We start from the raw sequence: 24,051 nt of genomic DNA, 5'->3' as shown, positions 1-24,051 counted from the left end.
GTTTCACCATGTTGGCCAGGCTGGTCTCGAACTCCTAACCTCAGGTGATCTACCTGCCTCAGCCTCCCAAAGTGCTGGGATTAGAGGTGTGAGCCACTGCACCCAGCCTGTACATATTTTCATTAGTGTATGCTATGTATGGATTTTCAGGTCTACGAAATAATCTGAAAGGGAACACAACAAACCTTTTAAAGTGGCAGAGGCTGGAAGAGAATAAAATGAGTGGGAACCTTCTGTATTGTTGTTTTTTCAACAAACATACACTTTTTGTATTTTCAAAAAAGCATAACTTAAAACTTTCAATGAAATCATTTCCAGTGAGCCTGAATCAATGTGGAAACACAAACTTCATTTGGCCTCATTAATTGCTTCCCTTGGCCCAGGTTAGTCATGTGGTGTCTAGTATGACGGTCTACATTGCATACACCATTACCAGGCTGGCCCTCCAAAAACATCTGTTTCTTATCTCATACAGGACGACTGAGCACCCTTAAAAATTAGCTCTATGCTAACAACTTTATGAAAATTCAGTACAGGAGATAAGACATTGTTCCAGCCCCCAGGCTTAATACTCAATCTGAAAGCTAAAAACATTCTGTACCGGGTAGTGCAGTAAGTCTAAATTTGTGGACCAACTTTAAATACTCTTCTTCCTGTCTCACTCACTGAGCAATATTTATCATTATTTTCCTTCATTGCCTGTCCCTTCTGGTTATACTAGCCTTCATGCTATTCTACAAATACCTCAGCTTTTGCTTCTACTATCTCGCTCACCTGGAGTTTGTATCTCCCTCATCATGGCATGTTCTCATCCATCCAACAAGTTTCATCCTCATCTTTTCCATGAATTTGTTGCTAACCCTCAATCACTTCTCTCCCTGTATCTTTCCTTATTTGTTGGATTATCTTTTCTCTATAAGAAGAAAGGAAGTCATGTTTCCCTCTTTCCTGTGTCTCTCATCACCTTGCACAATGCCAAGTACACAGAAATGATTAACTGACAATTATCAATGATTTATCACTTTATAATTTTTTTTTTGAGACAGAGTCTCACTCTGTCACTCAGGCTGGAGTGCAATGGCTCGATCTCGGCTCACTGCAACCTCTGCTTCCCAGGTTCAAGCCATTCTCCTGCCTCAGCCTCCCGAGTAGCTGGGACTACAGGCGTGTGCCACCACACCCAGCTAATTTTCATATTTTTTGTACAGTGTTTCACCATACAGACAGGGGTTTGTGGTATAGACAATTTTCTCTAAATATAATCTCTCTTGGTTCTTTTAATTCCCTGGTGAAAAGTTGGCAAAGGTGGTATTATTTTCATAGTATATCTGAGTGATGGTCACAGTATATCTGAGAGATTGGCCAGGATGGTCTCGATCTCTTGACCTCGTGATCTGCCCGCCTCAGCCTCCCAAAGTGCTGGGATTACAGGTGTGAGCCACCACTCCCGGCCAATTTTTTAAATGTTGGACAAGGAATAGAAAATTAATGGGAAAGAAGTGCTTTCCAAAAGCCTGATGAAGTAGCTATTTTGCCCATTTTACAGATGAATAAACTGAGGCTTAGTGAGGTTAGGTGATTTGGCCAAGCTTACATAGCTCATAAGTTATGGTGCCAGTCTCCAAACTTGCTTCTGAATGTCTCTAAAGTCCTTGTCTTTTCTTTGTACTATGCTGCCTTCCCATACTTGTCACTTAGATGATCTCATTGAATTCTCACATTGCTGTCTCAAGAAATACTTGTTGATTGATTGATGACATTTTCAGTAGCAATATGGTCCAGTTAAATGGTTTCCTGCAGCTCAATTTGATGAAAAGCCCCTGCTGTGCTCAGAAAGGTTTAACCTGCTTCAAACTCTGGCTTTCTCACAATACCATCAGTCTCAATTCCAAGACCTGTGCAGCACATAACAAAGCTTTACATACTTGCGGAGCTTAAAATAAAATCTGAGAAGATACCATTCAAACTCAAGCCCTTGCATTGCAGCAGGGAGACATTCTGGGGAGTCCACCAGCACTCTGTTTCCAGAGGTGCGCTCTGGTAGTCACTGAGCCATATAAGGGTCAGACTACCTTAAACAAGCTGCTTTATTTCTCAATAAGTGGACCATTGACACATCAACATAGTGAGACAGCCAAGTGCAAAGGGGTTCCCAGAAAAACTCAAACCGGCCTTTGCACTGGGAGGAGTGGGCACTGGAGTGGTGCCACAGAAGTCTGCACCATTTGCAGTGAGGAGGAGCCTGGCTCCTCTTCTTCCTGGGTGGAATCTGGGATGCAATCTGCGAGGTGGGAAGCATATACTGGCAGGAGTCTTACCCTGGTGAAGGTCCCTGTTTCTCCCTCCTCCCACCCCCGCTTTTCTTTGCCCAATAAATTCCATGTTTTTCTCATCCTTCAAAGTGTCTGTAAGCCTAATATTTCATGGCTGTGTGACAAGGACCCCATCTTTAGCTGAAGTAAGGAGAAAGTCCTACAACATTAGAACTCTGGAGTCACCAGGGGCCCGGGCCATAGTGATGGCCCCAAGGCAAGCACTGGACACTCCAGGGTCAACAAACTGGGTCCCAGATGCAATTCTCCACTAATTAGCAGTGCACTCTTTTGGGCAAAATACTCAACGTTTCTGGGCCTGTTCACTCAGATATACTATGAAAATAACACTGCCTTTGCCAATTTTTCACCAGGAAATTAAGAGAACAAAGAAAGATTATATTTATAGAAAATTATCTAAAACACAAACTCCTGTCTGTATACCACATGGAGAAGAATCATTGTCATTGGAGAAAGTGGAATGCTGCTATGGATACAGCACCAGGTAGAAAATCAGACACAAAGTCCACTCCTGGTGGAGCTAACAAATCTTTTCATGTTATAACAGCCAGGATGCTCTGAACTCACCAATCTTGTGAGTCAGAAAGATATTCCCAAGTCTGTTCATTTGGAAGTAGCATATTCTAACTAGCAGAATGCTCCAGAGCAGAAACTTAAGAAGCTGGGATGCATGTGGATAGCCCATGTTCTCTTGGGTTGATTTCTGCTGCAACGTCCTAGGATTCTAGGATTCCAAACATAGCACAGACCATCAGTGACTAACTCAGTCTTGGTGTCTGAAGCATCTCTTTTCCATCACTTTTTATTATTTTTAATTATGTTGTTATTTTTAACCATCCTGATTTAAGTGTATTTTAATTCTATAAGCCAACCTAAGTCCTTCTTGAGCCCTCCATCTATAAAACACATCAATTAATAATCAACTTGCTTTGATCTTAGTAAGCCATGGGATTTCAGAACTGGAACAGAACTCAGGGATCAAAGTCAGCCTCATATGTTACAAATGGTAAGAGAGAAACCCAGAGAGAAAAGGGCATGCCCATGGTCACCCAGCTAGTTGGAGCAGAGGCAGAGGCAGATCCAGGATGGGACCTGCAGGTTGCTGACTCACAATCCTTTGATCTCCATTGCTGGGTCTTTGTTTCTCCAGCTATAAAACAGAAACAATAATACCGTGGTATTATTGATACACTGGATATCAATGCTGTATAAGAAGAAACTTCACTATAATTATCTTTTCCAAAACTTTAATAATCACTAAATAATGTTCTTACTGAAAAGTCCCGGAAAGATTCTTGGGAGCCTAAGAACACTGAGTAACTTTTACTTGTGCCATCGAACCAGTACACTTTGAACTGGGCTGTTTAGACATGAAATTTGTACACTGCATAAAGCTGTCCAGTTAAGGGGCTGGTGAAAGCCTGTTTAGACTAACTGCATACTGGCTTTGAAGCCATACATTTATAGGTGGAGACTGGTGTGGCATAGAGAATACTCAGTGGTGATAACTCAGAAACTTTTGTTTTTTCTTGTTTTATTCTTTTTCAGCTTTTACTTCAGGGGGTACATGTGCTGTCTGTTGCATGGGTAAATTGCATGTCACTGGGTCTGATATACAAAAGATTTCATTACCTAGGTAGTGAGTATAGTCCCCGATAGGTAGTTTTCTATCGTCACCCTCCCCCTACAGGTAGTTTTTCTATCCTCACCCTCCTCCTACCTTCCAACCTCAAGTGAACCCCAGTAACTATTGTTCTCTTATTTGTTTCCATATGTACTCAATGATAATAGCTCAGAAACTTATTCCTCTTGATTTTTTTTAAATAGACAGAAGTACTTGGACCTATGCACTGGAGGGTCCTCAGAAAACAAAATACACCTTATGGATATAGTAGTGGTAAGACAACAAAAAGAAAGCACTAGAGCTCCATGATCAAGTACATGGGCTGAGCAGTTAAATACTGAGATTTGAATTCCAGTGGGGTTACTTACTAACTCTGTGACTGTGAACATGTCACCTGACCTCTGAGCTCAGGTTCCTCATCTATACAACAGGAATAATACTAGTATCTACCTCATAGGGTATTCATGAGAACTAAATTAGTTAACAATGGAAATTGCCTAAAATAATGACCAGTACATGGTGAATACCCGCTAAATGTTAGCTCTTATTCCACTATTGCAAGCACAGACTGCTGCTTTTGTGGTGGAGTTTGTAAATCTTGGAGCAGCCTGAGTCACTAGGCATGAATCTCAGGATCTTTCTCTCCTGCAAGCTTCACACAGTTGATAATGTAGGGGTTTAAACAATGTTCCATTTTTTCAAGTTCAGTTTCTAAACTATAACATGGGAACTTTCTTCTCATCTCTGAGTATTCATGGAGAGTGGTCCAGGTAAGGGGAGTCTCAAGAACCTGTAAGGATAGCACACACACCTGTTTGGTTGTTTGCACTCTGGGAATCCTCACCTTCCAGTGAACACACCCCATGAGGAGCAGTGTGGATTCCAGGGCAGCACTGCTGAGTCTCTTGGCAATAGCCAGCCTGCTTCTCAGCCATTTCTATCCCACTTTGTGTCCCTGCCTGGCCTCATCCTTACCATGTGACTGTACAAATCTCCAGCCCTCTGGGACCCTCAATTTATCCATCCATAAAAAAACACGCTGGTCTAAATATTTCCTACATCTCTTCAAGCTTAACTTTGTTTTCAATTATTGTACCTACTACTCTTCCCCCACTGTGAAAAACAGTCCTCACCAATTCCTAGAGAAACTTATACAAACCCACTGAGAAATGTCGAGCAGTTGGTGCAAAATACCCAGGAATTACATGAACACCATTTAATATAAAAGAGACCCAAAACATATTCTCTTAGTATGGGAGATGGAATCTTTCAAATTCTCAGTAGGTTCCTTGTGGCCGGTCAAACAGTTCCACCCAGGCAAAGGATGGGCTTAGAAATATCTGAGCCAGACCTTTCCCCAGCTCTGCTCTCTCCTCACTGGTATCACTGGAGTTGCTCACAAGTTCTCAGACAGAGAGTTGAGGTTCTTTTTCTTCAAGTCTCCGCAGAGTACCAAAGACTGGGCCCAATAAATGCAAACATAGCCTATACTCGAGACCCCTGGAATGTGGCAAGACTTCAGTCACTTACCAAAACAATGCCTAGACCTGGCCAGATGTGAGGAATACCAACAGAAATGAAGGTCATCCTCAAAGCTGGGGCCAGATTTTTTTAAAGCAATCCCGGAAGATTCCCCATTATTTTTGTAAATTATCCAGGTTAGCTTAGCTCTGCAGAGAAGTCACTGAAAGAAAACCCAAAGTAAAATCTACAAGCATCAAATAGAGATCTTAACAAGAGAAGGCACTTGATGCATGTTTCTTGAAGGAATAAATTTATTTATTTAGATATTTGGAGCTTTTCATTTTACAAAGGAACTCACTGCCAGGTTCTATTGTAGGACCTTCTGGGTACATTAATGCATGCTTATGCTCATAGCTGGTTATCCTCTGTTTGCCACAGTCCCCAGTCATCCTCTGACCTTCTTTCTGCTCTCTGCCCTGGAGCTTCCATTCCATTTTGGTCAATGAGAGGCACTAGCAGGAAAGCAAAGAACAGGAAGAGACAGAGGCTGGGGTATAGACTTTTACCCTCGCATTGCATTCCCCTCTTGGTTCTGGCTTTGGCTGCTTTCTATGTCAGCCCTAGCTCCTCTGCTGCAGCTCCAGCTCTCACCAAGGTCCAGTAACACTACTGCTCTTCTCCTCCCAAACTTCAAGGTTTAATGGTTTCCCATGGTTACAAACCCCTGGGTGCAGAGCCTCTGTTGGATTCCCTAACCCCATGCCTTCTCTGAATGTAATCTCATCATTAAATTCTCTGCTAGAATAGATCACAAGCCATTAGCTATTTGGCCAGGGGAAAGGCTGAGGAAGAGTCAGCATTAAGCATCACTAGCTGCCTTTAAGAGTTACTAGAGATACAGAAAATGAGTCTCTAGTATTTGAATAAAAGTCAGTGGAGGTCAGGCACTGTGGCTCATCATGCCTGTAGTCCCAGCACTTTGGGAGGCTGAGGAAAGAGGATCACTTGAGGCCAGGAATTCAAGACGAGTCTGGTCAATATGGTCAGACCTCATCTCTACAAAAAAAAAAAATATTAAAAATTAACCAGGGGTGGTGGTGTGTGTCTATAGTCCCAGCTACTCAGGAGGTTGAGGTGGGGGATTGCTTGAGCCCAGGTGTTTGAGGCTGCAGTGAGCTATGATTCCGCCATTGAGCTCCAGCCTGGATGACAGAGCAAGACACTGTCACACACACAGAAAAAAGTCAATGGAAAAACTAAGACTCAATTAACATGTTTTCTAGGATTGCAGTTATTACAGAAGGCAGGTGTAATTGAAATTCGATAAAGTTCTCACTGAAAGTATGTGCCACCAACTTTCTTGGAGTAGTAAAGATGCCAAATGTTTCCTCTCTTATTCCATTATAACTTGGCAATTTCAGAGGGGTCAGAAAATTCAAATAGCCACTTGAGTCCTTCAGTATATTCCTTCCCAAAGGAAGCATAAAATATGACAGTAGCAGCTACTACAAATGAAAGTGGAAATGAACTTAATTGGGATACATCTGGTGAAGCCACTTTAACCTAACATATTGTGGCATTTTACGATGCGGCAGAGTAAAGGAGGCATGTCAAACCTTAGGACATACCAGGTGCTCAAAGCAGACATCTATTCCACTGCTAAAATCATAAAGGACTCTGTGACAAAAATAGAGAGGCTATATATTCCTTTTATCTACTCTTTAGGTCCTATGAGTTGACCACTTCCCCCTCTGCCTTTCTTCGTTGCAGAAGCCAAAAGAGGAATAGACATTTATTCTATCATTCCCTAAAACACATTCAGTTTCTAACCTCGAAGGGCTTTGCAGCAAAGGACAAGGTGAATGCTTCCTGTCCTGTCTACAATAGACCCAGGGACACTGACTATGTGTCTTAGAGCATCTCTTAAAATCTAGGATGTAGGCGCCCAATAATACTGTCTTCATAGGAGAATAATTGTGTCTCCTGTATGCCAACTACATGTACAGACACTGAGGGACATTAGTAAAGAAGACATTTAATTTTTGTTTTCATTTATGAATAAGAATTTTTTTTTAATTTACTTTTAGTTCCGGGATACAAGTGCAGAACATGTAGGTTTGTTACATAGGTATATATGCGCCATGGTGATTGGCTGCACCTATTAACCCACCATCAGGTTTTAAGCCCCATATGCATTAGCTATTTTCCTAATGCTCTCCCTCCCCTCTCCCCCTACCCTCTGACATGCCCTGGTGTTATGTCGTTCGCCTCCCTGTGTCCATGTGTTCTCATCGTTCAACTCCCACTTATAAGTGAGAACATGCAGTGTTTGGTTTTCTGTTCCTTGTTAGTTTGCTGAGAATGACAGCTTCCTGCTTCATCCATGCCCATGCAAAGGACATGATCTCTTTCCTTTTAATGGATGCATAGTATTCCATGGAGTATATGTACCATGTTTTCTTTATCCAGTCTATCATTGATGTGTATTTGGGTTGGTTCCATGTCTTTGCTATTGTAAATAGTGCTGCAATAAACATACGTGTGCATCTGTCTTTATAGCAGAATGATTTACATTCCTTTGGGTATATACCCAGTAATGGGAATGCTGGGTCAGATGGTATTTCTGGTTCTAGATCCTTGAGGAATCGCCCCACTGTCTTCCACAATGTTTGAACTAATTTATATTCCCAAGAACAGCATAAAAGCATTCCTATTTCTCCATAGCCTCACCAGCATCTATTGTTTCTTGACTTTTTAATAATCACCATTCTGCCTGGTGTGTGATGGTATCTCATTGTGGTTTTGATTTGCATTTCTCTAATGATCAATGATGTTGAGCTTTTTTTCATATGTTTGTTGGATGCATAAATATCTTCTTTTGAGAAGTGTCTGTTCATATCCTTTGCCTACTTTTTGATGGGGTTTTTTTTTCTTGTAAATTTGTTTAAGTTCCTTGCAAACTCTGGATATTAGACCTTTGTTGGATGGGTAGATTACAAAAATTTTCTCCCATTATGTAGGTTGCCTGTTTACTCCAATGATAGTTTCTTTTTCTGTGCAGAAGCTCGTTAGTTTAATTAGATCCCATTTGTCAATTCTGGCTTTTGCTGCCATTGTTTTTGGCATTTTTGTCATGAAGTCTTTGCCCATGCCTATGTCCTGAATGGTATTGCCTAGGTTTTCTTCCAGGGTTTTTACGGTTTGGGGTTTTGCATTTAAGTCTTTAATCCATCTTGAGTTAATTTTTGTATAAGGTATAGAGAAGGAGTCCAGTTTCAGTTTTCTGCATATGGCTAGCCAGTTTTCCCAGCATCATTTATTAAATAGGGAGTCCTTTCCCCATTGCTTGTTTTTGTCCAGTTCATCGAAGATCAGATGGTTGTAGAAGTATAGTGTTATTTCTGAGGTCTCCATTCTGTTCCATTGGTCTATATGTCTGTTTTGTTACCAGTACCATGCCGTTTTGGTTACTATAGCCTTGCAGTATAGTTTGAAGTCAGGTAGCGTGATGCCTGCAGTTTTGTTCTTTTTGCTTTTTGCTTAGGATCATCTTGGCTGTACAGGCTCTTTTTAGGTTCCATATGAAACTTAAAGTAGTTTTTTTTTAATTCTGTGAAGAATGTCAATGGTAATTTGATGAGAATAGCATTGAATCTGTAAATTACTTTGGGCAGTATGGCCATTTTCACAATATTGATTGTGAAATTTCACAAAATTGATTTATCCTATCCATGAGGATAGAATGTTTTTCCATTTGTTTGTGTTCTCTGTTATTTCCTTCAGCAGTGGTTTGTAGTTCTTTTTGAAGAGGTCCTTCACATCTCCTATTAGCTATATTCCTAGGTATTTTATTCACTTTGTAGCAATTGTGAATGAGAGATCATTCATGATTTGGCTCTCTGCTTGTCTGTTGTTGGTGTATAGGAATGCTTGTGATTTTTGCAAACTGATTTTGTATCCTGAGACTTTGCTGAAGTTGCTTATCAGCTTATGGAGTTTTTGAGCCAAGACAATGGGGTTGTCTAAATACAGAATCACGTTATTTACAGACAGAGACAGTTTGACTTCCTATTTGAATATCCTTTATTTCTTTCTCTTGCCTGAATGCCCTGGCCAGAATTTCCAATACTATGTTGAATAGGAGTAGTGAGAGAGGGCATCCTTGTCTTGTGCCAGTTTTCAAAGAGAATGCTTCCAGTTTTTGCCCATTCAGTATGATATTGGCTGTTTGTCATAAATAGCTCTTTTTTTTTTTTGAGATGGAGTCTCACTCTGTTGCCCAGGCTGGAGTGCAGTGGCACGATCTTGGCTCACTGCAAGCTCCACCTCCTGGATTCACGCCATTCTCCTGCCTCAGCCTCCCGAGTGGCTGGGACTACAGGTGCCTGCTATCACGCCCGGCTAATTTTTTTTTTTTTTTTTTTTTTGTATTTTTAGTAGAGACGGGGTTTCACCATGTTAGCCAGCATGGTCTTGATCTCCTGACCTCGTGATCCACCCACCTCGGCCTCCCAAAGTGCCAGGGTTACAGGCATGAGCCACTGTGCTGGGCCATAAATAGCTCTTATTATTTTGAGGCATGTTCAATCAATACCTAGTTCATTGACAGTTTTTAACATGAAGGGATATTGAACTTTATCACAGGCCTTTTCTGCATCTGTTGAGATGATCATGTAGTTTTTGTCATTGATTTTGTTTATGTGATGGATTACATTTATTGGTTTGCATATGTTGAACAGGGCTTGCATCCCAGGGATGAAGCCAACTTGATCGGGGTGTGTAAGTTTTTTAATGTGCTGCTGGATTTGGTTTGCCAGTATTTTATTGAGGATTTTCACATCGACATTCACCAGGGATATTGGCTTGAAGTTTTTTGTTATTGTTGTATCTCTGCCAGGTTTTGTTATCAGGATGATGTTGGCCTCATAAAATGAGTTAGAGAGGAGTCCTTCCTTTTCAATTGTTTGGAATAATTTCTGAATTCTACCAGCTCCTCTTTGTATCACTGGTAGAATTCAGCTGTGAATCCATCTGGTCCTAGGCTTTTTTTGGTTGGCAGGCTATTAATTACTGCCTCAATTTAAGAACTTGTTATTGGTCTATTCAGGGATTTGACTTCTTCCAGGTTTAGTCTTTGGAGGATTTATGCATCCAGGAATTTATCCATTTCTTCTAGATTTTCTAGTTTATTTGCACAGTGGTGTTTATAGTATTCTCTGATGGTAGTTTGTATTTCTGTGGGGTCAGTGGTGATATCCCCTTTATCTTTTTTTATTGGGTCTATTTGATTCTTCTCTCTTTTCTTCTTTATTAGTCTAGTGAGTGGTCTATTTATTTTGTTAAGTTTTTTAAAAACCAGCTCCTGGATTCCTTGCTTTTTTGAAGGGTTTTTCATATCTCTATCTCCTTCAGTTCTGCTCTGATCTTAGTTATCTTTTGTGTTCTGTTAGCTTTTGGATTTATTTGCTCTTGCTTCTCTAGCTCTTTTAATCGTGATGTTAGGGTGTCGATTTGGGATCTTTCTAGCTTCCTGATGTGGGCATTTAATACTATAAGTTTCCCTCTTAACACTGCTTTAGCTGTGTCCTGGAAATTCTGGTACATTGAATAAGACATTTAAATTAAAAGTTAAATTTAATTTCCAATGGTGAGAGCTTCTCTGAAGAAAAGAGGACAGAGAAGGTGGCTAGAGAGTGTGGGCGAATGGTGAGATTTCAGAAAAGCTGAGCAGGAGAGATGTGGCTGAGAAGAAGCTTGATGTCTTCAGAGTCTGACGCCCTGCTCCATGAGGCAAGCCACCAACTCACCTTCCCACCCGGCCCACCCACCTATACCCGCATGGTATGCTTCAGCCATGCCCAGCTGCCTCCACATTTCTATACTTTTATTCAGACAGAACCTTCTCTTTATTTTTTCCAGAGTTATTAAGATATAACTGACAAATAAAAATTGTATATGTTCAAAGTGTACATGATTCGATATATGTATATGTTATGTAATGACCACCACAAGCAAACTATTAGCAATTAACACATCCTTCCCCACACATAATTATAACATGTGTGTGCATATGTGTGGGTGAGGGCACTTAAGATCTACTCTCAGCAAATTTCAAGTAAACAATGCAGTATTATTAATTATAATCATCATGTTGTACATTTGATCCCCAGAACTTATTCATTTTATAACTAAAACTTTGTACCCTTTGACCAATATGCCCCTTTTTTTTCCAGCCCCGAGACCTGGAAAACCACCATTCTACTCTCTGCTTCTATGAGTCTATTAACAGATGAATGGATATAGAAAATACGGTGTACATATGCAATGGAATATTACTCAGGCATAAAAAAAGAAGGAAACCCTGCCATTTGCAGCAAGATGGATGAACCTGCAGGACATTGTGCTAAGTGAAATAAGCCAAACACTGAAGCTTCTCTAGATTGATGTTCTTCCCACTGTGTTTCCCTGACCTGACTCCTCACCTTCCATCCTCAGATGAAGCACCACTTCACATAAGCTTTGCCTCGTTGTTTCTGCCTACACCACATCTTTCCCTCAGGCTTTATTGAACACTATGCACATATGCATTTATTAAATCACTTTTAACAGTTTTCTCACATTCCTCATGTTGCATTAAAATTATTGCTTTGATTGTTTTTTAATTCGACTGCAAGCTCCACTCCTTGTACCTGGCTTCTCTCACTGAACTTGACCCACAATAGAGCAAAACAAAACAAACAACCTCATGAAACCTATGAGAGTTTAGATAGTGTTCAGGCTGGTTGTACAAATGAGGAAACAAATACTCAGAGAGGTGGACTCACTTCCATAAGGTTACACAGCAAGTAAGATGGTCGAAGCTGGCATTAAAAACTGGGTTTTCTGGAGCCAAATACTATACATCCAGCTAATTAAGGTAAAAGAAGGGAATCTGGGCCTGCAATACCACAGCACTGGCAGCCTCTGCACAGGTGTCACTTTGAGCCTCTGCAGATCTCTGCATGAGCCCCTTCCCCTCTGGCCAAAAACGGAAGCTTATCTGTGGTATTCAAAGGGCCAAGAAACTGGACAGAGTTTTATCATAGGAATGGAGAATGTTGTCTGCTTCTGTCAAATTTCAAAATTTTGCAGTTTTGTCTCATTTTTAAAATATCTTTTATTCTAAAAATATACTTCCCACCTCCACCATAATTTTCTTTTGTCATTGAAATGGTCAAAGAAAACCCTGGAAAGCTCAAAAGTGGCAATTCAAGGTGAGCAGTAAGAGTGGCTCCTGAGTCTCTGATCCCTAGGAATTCTCTAAACCCACGGAGGCAAAGCACCCAGTTAAAAAGCACAATGTTCATTTTTAAAGCCATTCTTCTGCCACTGCAGGGAAGGTAGCCCTCAGATGAACACTCTCCTGGAAAACTAGGTGCTTGTGCCGATTTCAGATGAGAATCTCAGGCCCCACCATGTTCCATCATTACCCATCTGCATAAGGGGGCAAGGTCCTTCTCTTCTGTTTCATTCCTTTACCACCCTTGGACCCAGTTTCCTGCAAAGTCATCCCTGACCATTGCTATCTCCATTGATCCATCCTCTCTTTTGCCAGGGACTGAATAGGTACTTGCACTGTTGTTTTCACTTATCTATTTTCCAGACTGACCTATCCACCTGAAGGCAGACTCATGCCTTGCGCCTCATGCCTATGCACTCCCACAATGTTTCACATGCTGCTTGCTTTGCTGTAGTTGCTTAATAAATGCAGATCAGTGGGTCGATCTTCTGGTCTGCACCTACAAAGGTATGAGTCCTCCCCACTCAATACAAATTGCTATGACCCAAAAAATACCAATGGTCCAGAAGCAAAGTGTTCCATATGCTAATTGTATTCAAGGAGGCATCTTCCCAAGAGTCCTGTCTTGGTCAGGAGGGATAAAGGGCCCATTATTTGGAAAACAAGTCCCCAGTGCATCCCATGTGTATGTGTGTCATAGCACTACACATGTCACAGCCTTCATTTCTGGCTATTCTTTCATCCAGAGCACCTGCTTCAAAATGGATTGGGCTGAGCTGGGCCATGTGGCAACTGGCTCCTCATTTCTTCCCCAAAGATGTATGGTAGAAGACAAGAAAGAACGGGCTTTCCTAAGTACAACTTTGTTCAAATCAGAAATTGTTTTATAATTTGGAAGTCACTTTTCAGAAGCTTGACTTGTCTTTCAGATAGTATCTGTCCAAAAAGGAAAAAAATAACTGAATAATGAATGAGTCAGCCACTCTATGAGAGGTTGTCCAAAATACATGCATAAAGATTATTTCAAGAAATGAACTATTGTAAGGTGGACTTTACAGTTTGCCCTCCTGACTCTTCCTAGGTAACATGCCCAAGATCATCAAAGATATGTCAGGAAAGAAGGGGGAAAGAGTTAGTTTGCACACCTGTGTCATCCAAAGTAGGTTGGTGTCTGCATTCTCTTCTCTTAGGTGGATTAACAAAGGATCATGACACAAAGTAAAGAAGGCCAGGCCTCCACAAAAAGAAGAAAATATTTAGAAATACAGCTAATCGGGGAGGTAAAAGATATCTACAATAAGAATTACAAAACACTGATCAAAGAAACCAGAGATGACACAAATAAATGGAAAAACATTCCATGCTCATGAATAGAGAGAATCAATATTGTTAAAACAGCCATATTGCCCAAAGCAATTAACAGACTCAATGGTATTCTTACCAAACTACCAATGACATTCTTCACAGAACCAGAAAAAAGTTGTTTTGAAATTCATAAGGAACCCAAAAAGAGCCCAAATAGCCAAGGTAATCCTATACAAAAAGAACAAAGCTGAAGGTATCACATTACCTGATTTCAAACTAAACTACAGGGCTACAGTAACCGAAAGAGCGTGGTAACAGTACAAAAACAAATACACAGACTGATGGAACTGAATAGAGGTTTTGGAAATAAGGCTGCACACCTACAACCATATGATCTTCAACAAAGCTGACAAAAACAAGCAATGGGGAAAGGAATCCCTATTCAATAAATGGTATTTGGATAACTGGCTAGCCATAGGCAGAAGACTGAAACTAGACCCCTTCTTTACACCATATACAAACATCAACTCAAGATGGATTAAAGACTTAAATGTAAAACCAAAAACTATAAAAACCCTGGAAGACAATCTAGGCAATACCATTCTGGACCTAGAAATTGGCAAAGATTTCATGACAAAGATGCCAAAAGTAATTGCAACAAAAGCCAAAATTGACAAATGGGATCTAATTAAACTAAAGAGCTTCTGCACAGAAAAAGAAACTATCAACAGAGTAAACAGACAACCTACAGAATGGGAGAAAATATTTGCCAACTATGCATCTGACAAAGGTCCAATAGCCAGATTCTAAAAGGAACTTAAACAAATTTACAAGAAAAAAAAATCAAACAACCCCACCCATTAAAAAGTGGGCAAAGGACATGAAATAAACAGGCACTTTTCAAAAGAAGACATACATAAGGCCAAAAAGCATATGAAAAAAAGCTCAATATCACTGATCATTAGAAAAATGTAAATCAAAACCATGAGATATGATCTTACACCAGTCAGAATGGCTGTTATTAAAAAGTCAAAAAATAACAGATGCTAACAAGGTTGTAGAGAAAAGCCTAAACTTATACACTGTTGGTTAGAGTGTAAATTAGTTCCACCATTATGGAAAGGAGTGTGGCAATTCCCCAAAGAGCTAAAGACAGAACTACCATTCAACCCAGCAATCCCATTACTGGGTAGACGCCCAAAGGAATATAAATCATTTTATTATAAAGACACGTACACATGAATGTTTATTGCAGCACTATTCACAACAGCAAAAACATGGAATCAACATAAATGCCCATCAACAGTAGGTTGGATAAAGGAAATGGAGTACATATACACCATGGAATACTATGCAGCCATTAAAAGCATGAGATCATCTCTTTTCCAGGAACTTGAATGGAGCTGGAGGCCATTACGCTTAGCAAACTAACTCAGGAACAGAAAACCAAATACCACATGTTCTTACTGGAAGCTAAATGATGAGAACAACTGGACCCAAAGAAGAGGGGAACAACAAACACTGGGACCTACTTGAGGGTACAGGGTGGGAGAAGTAGCAGAAAAAAAAGACTATTGGGTACTAGGCTTAGTCCCTGAGTGATGAAATAATCTGTACAACAAACCCTTGTGCATGAGTTTACCTATATAACAAACCTGCACATGCATCCCTGAACCTAAAATAAAAGTTTTTAAAAGAAAGAAGCCCACGCATCCAGATATTAAGCTAGCCTTGCTTTTCCCATTGTCTTTAAACAGTAGATTCAGAACCAGGTCTCCCAGGGCAAGGACACATCACCCCGGCTCAACCATACTTTTCAGGGATTTCCTGCCCAGCCAGTACTGCCTGGTGAGGCTCACTCTGAGGAGCTAATTGGCCTACTGGTGCCCCTGTAAAAACAATTATAATAATGAGACACATTTATGGGCACCTAGGGTGTAAAGGCAAAATCTGCCTACAGGATGACAAAAAACCTCCAGACTTTCTCATCATGGCGCCTAGTGGTGGATACTCCAAGACTGCCCACTGATGACATCCAAGCATGTGTATGAACATAAATGCTTAGGAGACAAATTGTAATTGCCCAAGAAGCCACAACTCTTCCAGATTCAATGCCTTACCTCCACTTCCTCAAGAAGTTCTTTCCTCAAACTGTGGCCTCAGCTAAGCCAGAGGGTAAGCTGCTTAAAACACACACACACACACACACACACACACACACACACACATACACACACACACGGAGAGAAAGAGCCACTAGAGCAAACACACACCTACTATAGGCAAATTCTAACTGTCTCCATCCAGAATATGTGTGATTTATGGGTCTGTAGTGAAAAGAGAAGGTGGTGATTCCTAACAGTATTAATTAGGTCCGATCAGTAAAAAAATGGACACCAAGCCTTCAGAGGATCCCACAAAGGAATCAACTGGCTAATGACAGCTTTTGCTTCTTCTGGAAAACCATACCCAAGAAGCAGGGGCATCATTTGCAGTTCTTTTCTACCCTCTGTGCTGGGATTCTGGTCAATGGGACCACCTGCTAATGAGGGGCTTCCATGTGTCACATGCAATTTTTATGAAATGCCACATTGGGAGTGGCTTGCATCCTTGGATTAGGCCCAGGCTGGGGAATGGTATGGTAGATACTCTTATATACCCTTAGCCTTGTCTCAATAGGGTATGGGCATGGTTGCTGTTTTTTGGAAGATGATAAAAATGAATCATCAGTCACAGAGGAATGATTGCAAAGTAATTCATGCTGGTAAGGTCTAAACCAGGAACCTTTTCTCTATATTTACTGCATAACATATAATTTAGTTTGGAACAATAACAAAAAATTGTGTGTGTCTCTGTGTGTGTACACATATATGAAAGAGTATCATATCATCATCTACTGTAGCCCTCTACAGCCTGTCCCATGCAAAGTCAATGGGCATTACTAAGTCAATGAGTATTTCATTGCCATAAGTCACCCTCCGGCTTCTGTCTCCTGAGTGCCCTGCCGTAGACTATAGAACTGCATTGAATAGGAACACATGGCATACCAACTTCTCACTTGTCTTCTATTCCCTTCTCTGGTGCCAAAAACTACCTGCTTTCTTTTGCAAATTCTTAATATCTATATCTATTAGTTTTTCCCACCTACCTCAATTCAGTGTGGCCATTAGACCATCACCCTCTTGTTGCCTATCTTCCTGGAAAAATCAGGCCTTCAGTGTCTCCTCTACCAAAAAGAAAGGCCAAATAAACATGTTTTTAAAATGTTTCTTTATTATGCATTTTATGGAAGGTCTTGGCAAGAAACTGATTATGGCTGAGTAATGTCATTTTCTCAACCCAAGACAACTGCAAAAACTGTGAGGGCTCGAGAAAAAAATCATGCCTGAGGGCATGTCTACAACCTTGGGAAACATTTGGAAAAGTAGACACTAGAGGCCTGCTTCTTGAACACTACTCCACTCCTCCTCAGTATAAATAGGTTTGATTCACGTAAGATATCCAGGATGGGAGAGCCAAATACTGACCATCATCATATCCTGATGATAAGTATACTAGTTCTGGCACTGTAAGAATGCCGTTTCCTTTTCTCAGGAAGAACCAAGGCAGAGTTAGCCCCTGGGGTCAAACTTAATCACCCTCTCTGACAGAAGTTGCCAGTGGATCTGGATTTTGCTAGGTATTTCTCTAGTATGCTTTCAAGGTTTGCTTCACAAAAACTTTGAAAACCATACTGCTGAAGTCAATGTGTAAAATATGTTGAATTATTCCTTTGGGAGAGGTGATTGGAGAAACCAAATAATCACATCCTCCTTATAACCTTGATGAGGTTTAGCTATGATTTAGCTATGGTGGCCCATGTTATGTGTCATCCACTGGCGAAGAAGAATCTCCTTTTCTTTTGTGTGGCAGTGATTGATGTCTAATTGGGAATCAGAGTTTTAGCTAAGTCTCAATGTTCCTAGACTCCCACCAATGGAGCTAATCCACCCCAAATCCATAGACAACCCAACTTCAGAATGAAGTAGAACCAGACTTTGTTTTATCTTGCCAAAAGAATTGTATGATAAGTTCTGTTGCCAATGGCGCAATTTGCAATATTATAGTAAAATAAAAATCAGTGCCTCTTGGTCCTAGACAAAACCACAATACTTTTATGGATCCAAATTCTGAAAGCTATGATAGCAAACATCTTGTTTGTATTGATTTTGGCAACTTCCAAAGAAGTTGTATACATCTCCCATCATCCACTAAATCTCCCACCCTTGCCACCTCATCAGTGACTCCAAATTTACAAAGGAAATCTGCATAAGAAAAATCCCCAATCCTCATAAAACTAAGCTCTCCACATACAGGAATGTTATATGAAAAAGCACTTTCAAATGAAAGTTCTAAAAAACATTTAAACAAGGATTATCTCATTGTTTGGGCACCGAATAGGGCATCAATGTATATCACAGTGAATAATTTTCAAGGCCCATGCTCTATATACAACAGTGGAAGAGATCGCATTCTAATGTAAGCACCTGGGGGGACCAGCATTTAATTAACTGTGTCAGCCCAGAAACTAGTGAAGTTTCTGGAACGTGAGAGACAATGAATATTTGTTGAAAGTCTGAATGGCAGACTTAGTCACATTAGAGGCCACATAAGAAATCCTGTGCCAACTTTTTTTTTTTTTTTTTTTTGAGACTGCCATTGAGACGGAGTCTTGTTCTGTTGCCCAGGCTGGAGGGAAATGGCATGATCTCGGCTCACTGCAACCTCTGCCTCCCAGGGTCAAGAGATTCTCCTGCCTCAGCCTCCCAAGTAGCTGGAACTACAGACACGCGCCACCATGCCGGCTAATTGTTTGTATTTTTAGTAGACACAGGGTTTCACCATGTTGGCCAAGCTGATCTCGGACTTCTGACCTCAGGTGATCTGCCTGCCTCAGCCTCCCAAAGTGCTGGAATTACAGGCATGAGCCACTGCACCCAGCCACCTGTGCCAACTTTTTAACAGAACTAACTTGCATACCAGACCTTCTCTCTCTCTCTCTCTCTCAGTGTTCATAAACACAGAGAGAGAGAGAGAGAGAGAGAGAGAGAGAGAGAGAGAGAGAGTGTCAACATTTCCAGTCTATTACATACAAAGAAAAAGAAATAAAAGATGTGGTATTATAATACATCTGAATTTTGATTTAGAAATATCAGGAAATATTCAAGATGCTCATTCTGGTAGTCACTCATTCTATTACACATCTGTGATATGTAAAAGCAAAAGTATACAGTGCTATGAAGTATCTTTTGATTATAACTGAAAACTTAAAAATTTGAAAACTAGGAATTGAAAGCCTACATTCAATCCTTTGTTTCTGTTCTACCTACTTTGTTATTGTTCAGCAAATTAGAACGACACTCAGGTCTTTCCATAGAGAAAGCATAAGGAAAGGCAAGATGATTTCAAGAGAAATCCCAATCACCAACAGACACCACACTCTCCCAAAGCCCTACTTGCTCATATTTATTTCCCAAATTGATTAGCAGATACTGGCTTGTTGAAGACTAGATGCAAGGATCATTTTCATATATATGGCTCATTGGCTTTATGAGTTCTTAGTGCCCATAAAGGTCTGGGATTCCTTTGCAAACAGCAAACACATATTTTGTCTTTGTAGGGTACCAAAAATTCATATCAAAGGTCACGGTGAAATATTCCTGATCTGTGCCTACCAGTAACTTGTCCTGAGTCACTGGCACCCACCACTTCATTGACAAGAAAATGATCAGGCATTAATAAAAGCAGTTTCTCTGTTAAAGAGAGACACATGTGGTTTGAACCTGGCTGATCTTGGAAATCACTGTTGGCTAATGAATTGCCTTAATGACCAAAAATACCAGTCGATACCCACTAAAGATTTAGCAAGTGTATTTTCAAGGATACAAATCACTATTTATTTTATACATTCAAATTTTCTTATTTACATTAAAAAATAATAATGTTCATGCCCAATAATAATAATGTTCATGTCCTCCTGGGAGCGAGCTGGCCGGCTAAAGAAAAGCTAGACATTGTGATTAAGTAGTAAGTGGCCACTTTGAGGAGCATCAACTGTGTTAAGAGAACAGCAGTTGATCCCCAGGATAGGGGTATCTGTAAAAACATTCTGTAAGAAACATTCTGTAAGAAAAGGACTAAGCTTCAAATGTCCACCAGGCCCTGAGGGTAACAATATTTGATCATGCCAAGCTTCACCAAGTAGCACATTTTTCTCTCCTTAACTCTTTCCCATGCCCTCCTTTTTACCCCTAGAGGAGCCAAAGCAGATGGGAGAGGGGGTTTGGTGGGAGGGAAGAGTTGCGCAAAATAGGAAAGAAAGAAGACCATGGTGGCCCACCGCCCCCAACTGCAGGCTTCCCTGCCTGAAGTATTATTGAGTTGGGGAAGGGGAGAAACTTCAATATAAAATGAAATTCAAGATTTGGGTATTATAGAGGACTAAACAAATTAATTACTAAAATGAGATTATTTTGTGATTAAAATTGAACAGACGGTTTTCCTTATCTGACAGTGACCAGAAAATATGAGACCTGTCCAATGCTTTATCCAGAAACAAGACAAAATAGCCCACTGAATGGCCTTGAAGAGATAGTGGGGAAAATAATTTTTTTTAAATTCTTGTTCCATATAGAGTTCCACTCTTTTAACACATTGACTATAGCAAGGCATGTATTCAAACCAGGTCTACCTACCCAGAGGTAGACCTGGATGCTGTCAACCACTATGCTCTGGACCTTTATGCACATATGCCACATCCAAAGTGGGGTTCTTTGTGCTTTACTGACATTTATTTCATCCTCATCACAACCCTAGGAGTCAGGAATAACTATCTTCCCACTTTATACATGATGAAACTGAGGCACAGAAAGCTCTGTCCAAGGTCAGCCAACAAGTAAATAGCAGGTCCAATATTGAAATCCAGACAGTTTGGCTCCCAGGTCTGTGCTCTCAAGCACTTGCCAGCTGCCTGGTCAGGTGGCATAGTTTAAAGAATGGAGTTAGAGCTCTGGAGCCCAGCCGCCCAGGACTAGCTCCCACCCCACAAGTTCTCATAACTTATACTCTCAGTATCCTCATCTGTAAAATAGAGACAAACTACAGTAATTATGTTTTAAGGGGGATTATAAATATTAAATTAGGTAATTCATGTAAAAGCCTATCTTAGTATAGTTACTGACACATAGTTGGCATAAAATATATTAACTATTACTATTAGCTACCATCAAACAGAGACTTTTAGGAACATGCTCTTAATTTGCCCTGATGTTCTGTTTTGGACTTAAGTGTTAGTCAGGGTCCTAGAAGAAAAAGGTAACACAATCAAAGCATTATTGAATAGGTCATTTGGGGAGGGATACACTCCAAAATGGTAGTTTATTGGGGGTAGCAACAGCCACGGCCATTATTACCTCTGGCCCTAAAAGGCCAAGAGAAAGGGGTTTCTAGAATCCAGGTAGAACTGTAGACATGAGAGAGGTACCACATCATTTCTCCTAAATTTCTTTTCTGTGTTCTTCCTCCCTAGAGTCTATTCTCAACATATTATCCAGAAGCTGCTATCATATGTAGAGAAACATAGCCACTACCAGAAGCTGAGAGATGGGGGTCAGGGGAGGAGCTGGAATGAAAGCCCTAAGATCTCTCCCTTCTTACCCTCCATTTCCTGGTGGTGCCAGCACTTGGCAAAACCCAGCTGAAAGCTGAAAGGTGTCCCAGTGGAGCAGTCAATAAGAGTCAGCCTTCTGAGCAATAGAGCAAAGAGAGAAGATTAGAAAATAGTTCTATCTGGAGACACACGTGGAGAATAAGCAGCACAACCTGTTACCCACATTCTTCTAAAGCCTCTCAGAGGCTCTGACCTGACGCAATGGAGCACTATAATTCATGGTGGTGATCAGGCATTCAGCAAGTCCATAGATAGTGCTGCACTGAAGACAATTTGTTTCCCCTGCTGTGACTGAAGGAGTTCTATGTTTATTATTGAACTACTACCAAATGGACAGCTAGCAATCTCTCAACAGCCAATCCACAATATGATGCCATGGTGACTGCTCAGTGTTGACATCCACTGCTAGAAGATCGAGTACTCAGCAGTGGCAGCAGCCAAACCAGCCCTGGTAGAAGGAAGTCATGTTTGTAAGTCCATGCACAATCACCACGACAGCCATCATGCCCATGCTGCTTATGAGTCCCCTGTGCCAGAACTGCAGAGCCCAAGAGAAGCCTGGCCAACAATGATGAACTGGGTCATTTGTCTACTCGATTACTAAGATTCCCTCTACAGAGGGCATATTGGGAGGTAAATTGTCATGGGATTGAAATATCCCCATACTCTAGAACCATGCTGATTCATACAACCATATATTTCCCTTCCAAATTTCCTTATCACGAATCCCACCACCTAATCAGAAATAACAAAAGCCAGAAGACAATTGAATAATAAATTCAAAATGTTTAAAGGAAAGGAAAAAACTGTCTAGTGAAAATGTCATTCAAAAATGAAAGTGAAATAAAAATGCTTTTTGGCAAATAAAATCTGAGAGAAACAAGAAAAAGAGCACATTAAACATTAAGAAAGTAGAAGGGAGAAAAATTAGTAGAAGAATAGAAATCAATTTACAGATTTAACAGGCAAAGATTTTAGAAATCAACAAAGCCAAAAATTAATAAATCTCTAGCAAGAATGATCAAGATTAAAACAGAGAGAATACAAACTTACCAATATCAGAAATGAAAGGGAAAACATTACAAAGATTCTGCAAATTTCAAAAAGATAGAAAGGGGATATTCCAAACAACTTTGTTCCAAAAAATTTTTACAAAGTAGGGAAAATTGACATATTCATTTAAAAGTACAACTTTTCAAAATAGTGCAGAAAGAAATAAAAAATTAAAAGTCTTACCTGTGTTTGAAAACATTCTTAATTATAAGGATTTTCAGGCCCAGATGGCTTCTCTAGTGAAATCTACCAAACATGTAAGGAAAAAAATAACGATGATGTTAAACATAGTATTTTAGAGGATAAAAGAGGGGGAAGTATACCTAACTCATTTTATGATGCCAGCAGTACTTTAAATAAAAATATCTGATAAGATCTTCACCAAAAAAATACAGAGCAATAGTTTTCATGAACTTATACTGAAAATCTTAAATAAAGCATTATTTAAAAGAATTTTGCAAAACACAATAAAGATAAGAATAATCAAGTGTGGTTTATCCCGAAATGCAAGGTTAGATTAACATTTATAAATCTATCAAGGTTATTTACCACCTCATAGCATAATGGTGGAAAAAAATATGTTATCTCTATAGATAAGAGAAAAATATTTAATGAAATTCAATATTGGTTCATGTTAGAAAAAAATGGCAATCTTGGAATAGAAGAGATAGTCTTCAAAAATTCCAGCAACTAACATAACACTTAATGATGAAACAGTCAATATTTTCCTTCAAAAGTCTGGAAGAAGGCAAGGATGTCCACTCTCACAACTTCTATTCAACATTATACTAGAGGTTCTAGATAGTGCTAAAAGTCAAGAAAAGAAATAAAGAAACATCAAAAAGAAATAATTAAAATGTTCTTATTTTCAAACAAATAGAGTGGTGGTATATGAAGGAAATCTAGAAAAATCTACTAGAACTAATTAGTAGATTTAATTAAGTCACAAATGTAAGGTCAATGTACCAAAATCAATTGCATGTCCATATCCAGCAGCAAACAACTGGAAAATTTAAAACTTCAAAGCTATACCATTTATAATGGCATCAAAAAAACCAAAACATCTACCAACTACCCCATAAACCTACTGCCTAGCCACTGTTTGTTGCATTTTATAGCATGGCCTCTAGGATGCATGAATCTGGGATTCTTGGGCTGGGTTAACCCACAAGTCCATTATGGAGAACAGAACCTGGAATGAAAGGAAGAGCCATCAGCACAAAGTTGTCCCAACTTTGCTCTTCAGAGCCCTTCCTATTATGGAAAAAGATACATTATGTACATG

The 24,051-nt window shown here is 40.0% G+C and overlaps 1 protein-coding gene across 12 annotated transcripts in view; it reads right to left on the bottom strand.

Annotated features, from left to right (window-relative positions):
* Positions 1–24,051, bottom strand: part of LOC134807944 (uncharacterized) — a 359,665-nt gene that overhangs the window by 283,385 nt on the left and 52,229 nt on the right. For 10 of the 12 annotated variants that reach the window (XR_010149620.1, XR_010149618.1, XR_010149616.1 and 7 more), the window contains one exon: positions 22,950–23,012. The exons of the other annotated variants lie outside the window; for them this stretch is intronic. The gene's annotated coding sequence lies outside the window, so the exon portion shown is untranslated. The remainder of the gene's footprint in view (positions 1–22,949; positions 23,013–24,051) is intronic. 12 annotated transcript variants of the gene reach the window in all.

Source organism: Pan troglodytes, chromosome 12 (genome assembly GCF_028858775.2).
Source record: "Pan troglodytes isolate AG18354 chromosome 12, NHGRI_mPanTro3-v2.0_pri, whole genome shotgun sequence".
Lineage (NCBI taxonomy): Eukaryota > Metazoa > Chordata > Mammalia > Primates > Hominidae > Pan > Pan troglodytes.
This window is presented reverse-complemented; position numbering and strand designations above follow the sequence as displayed.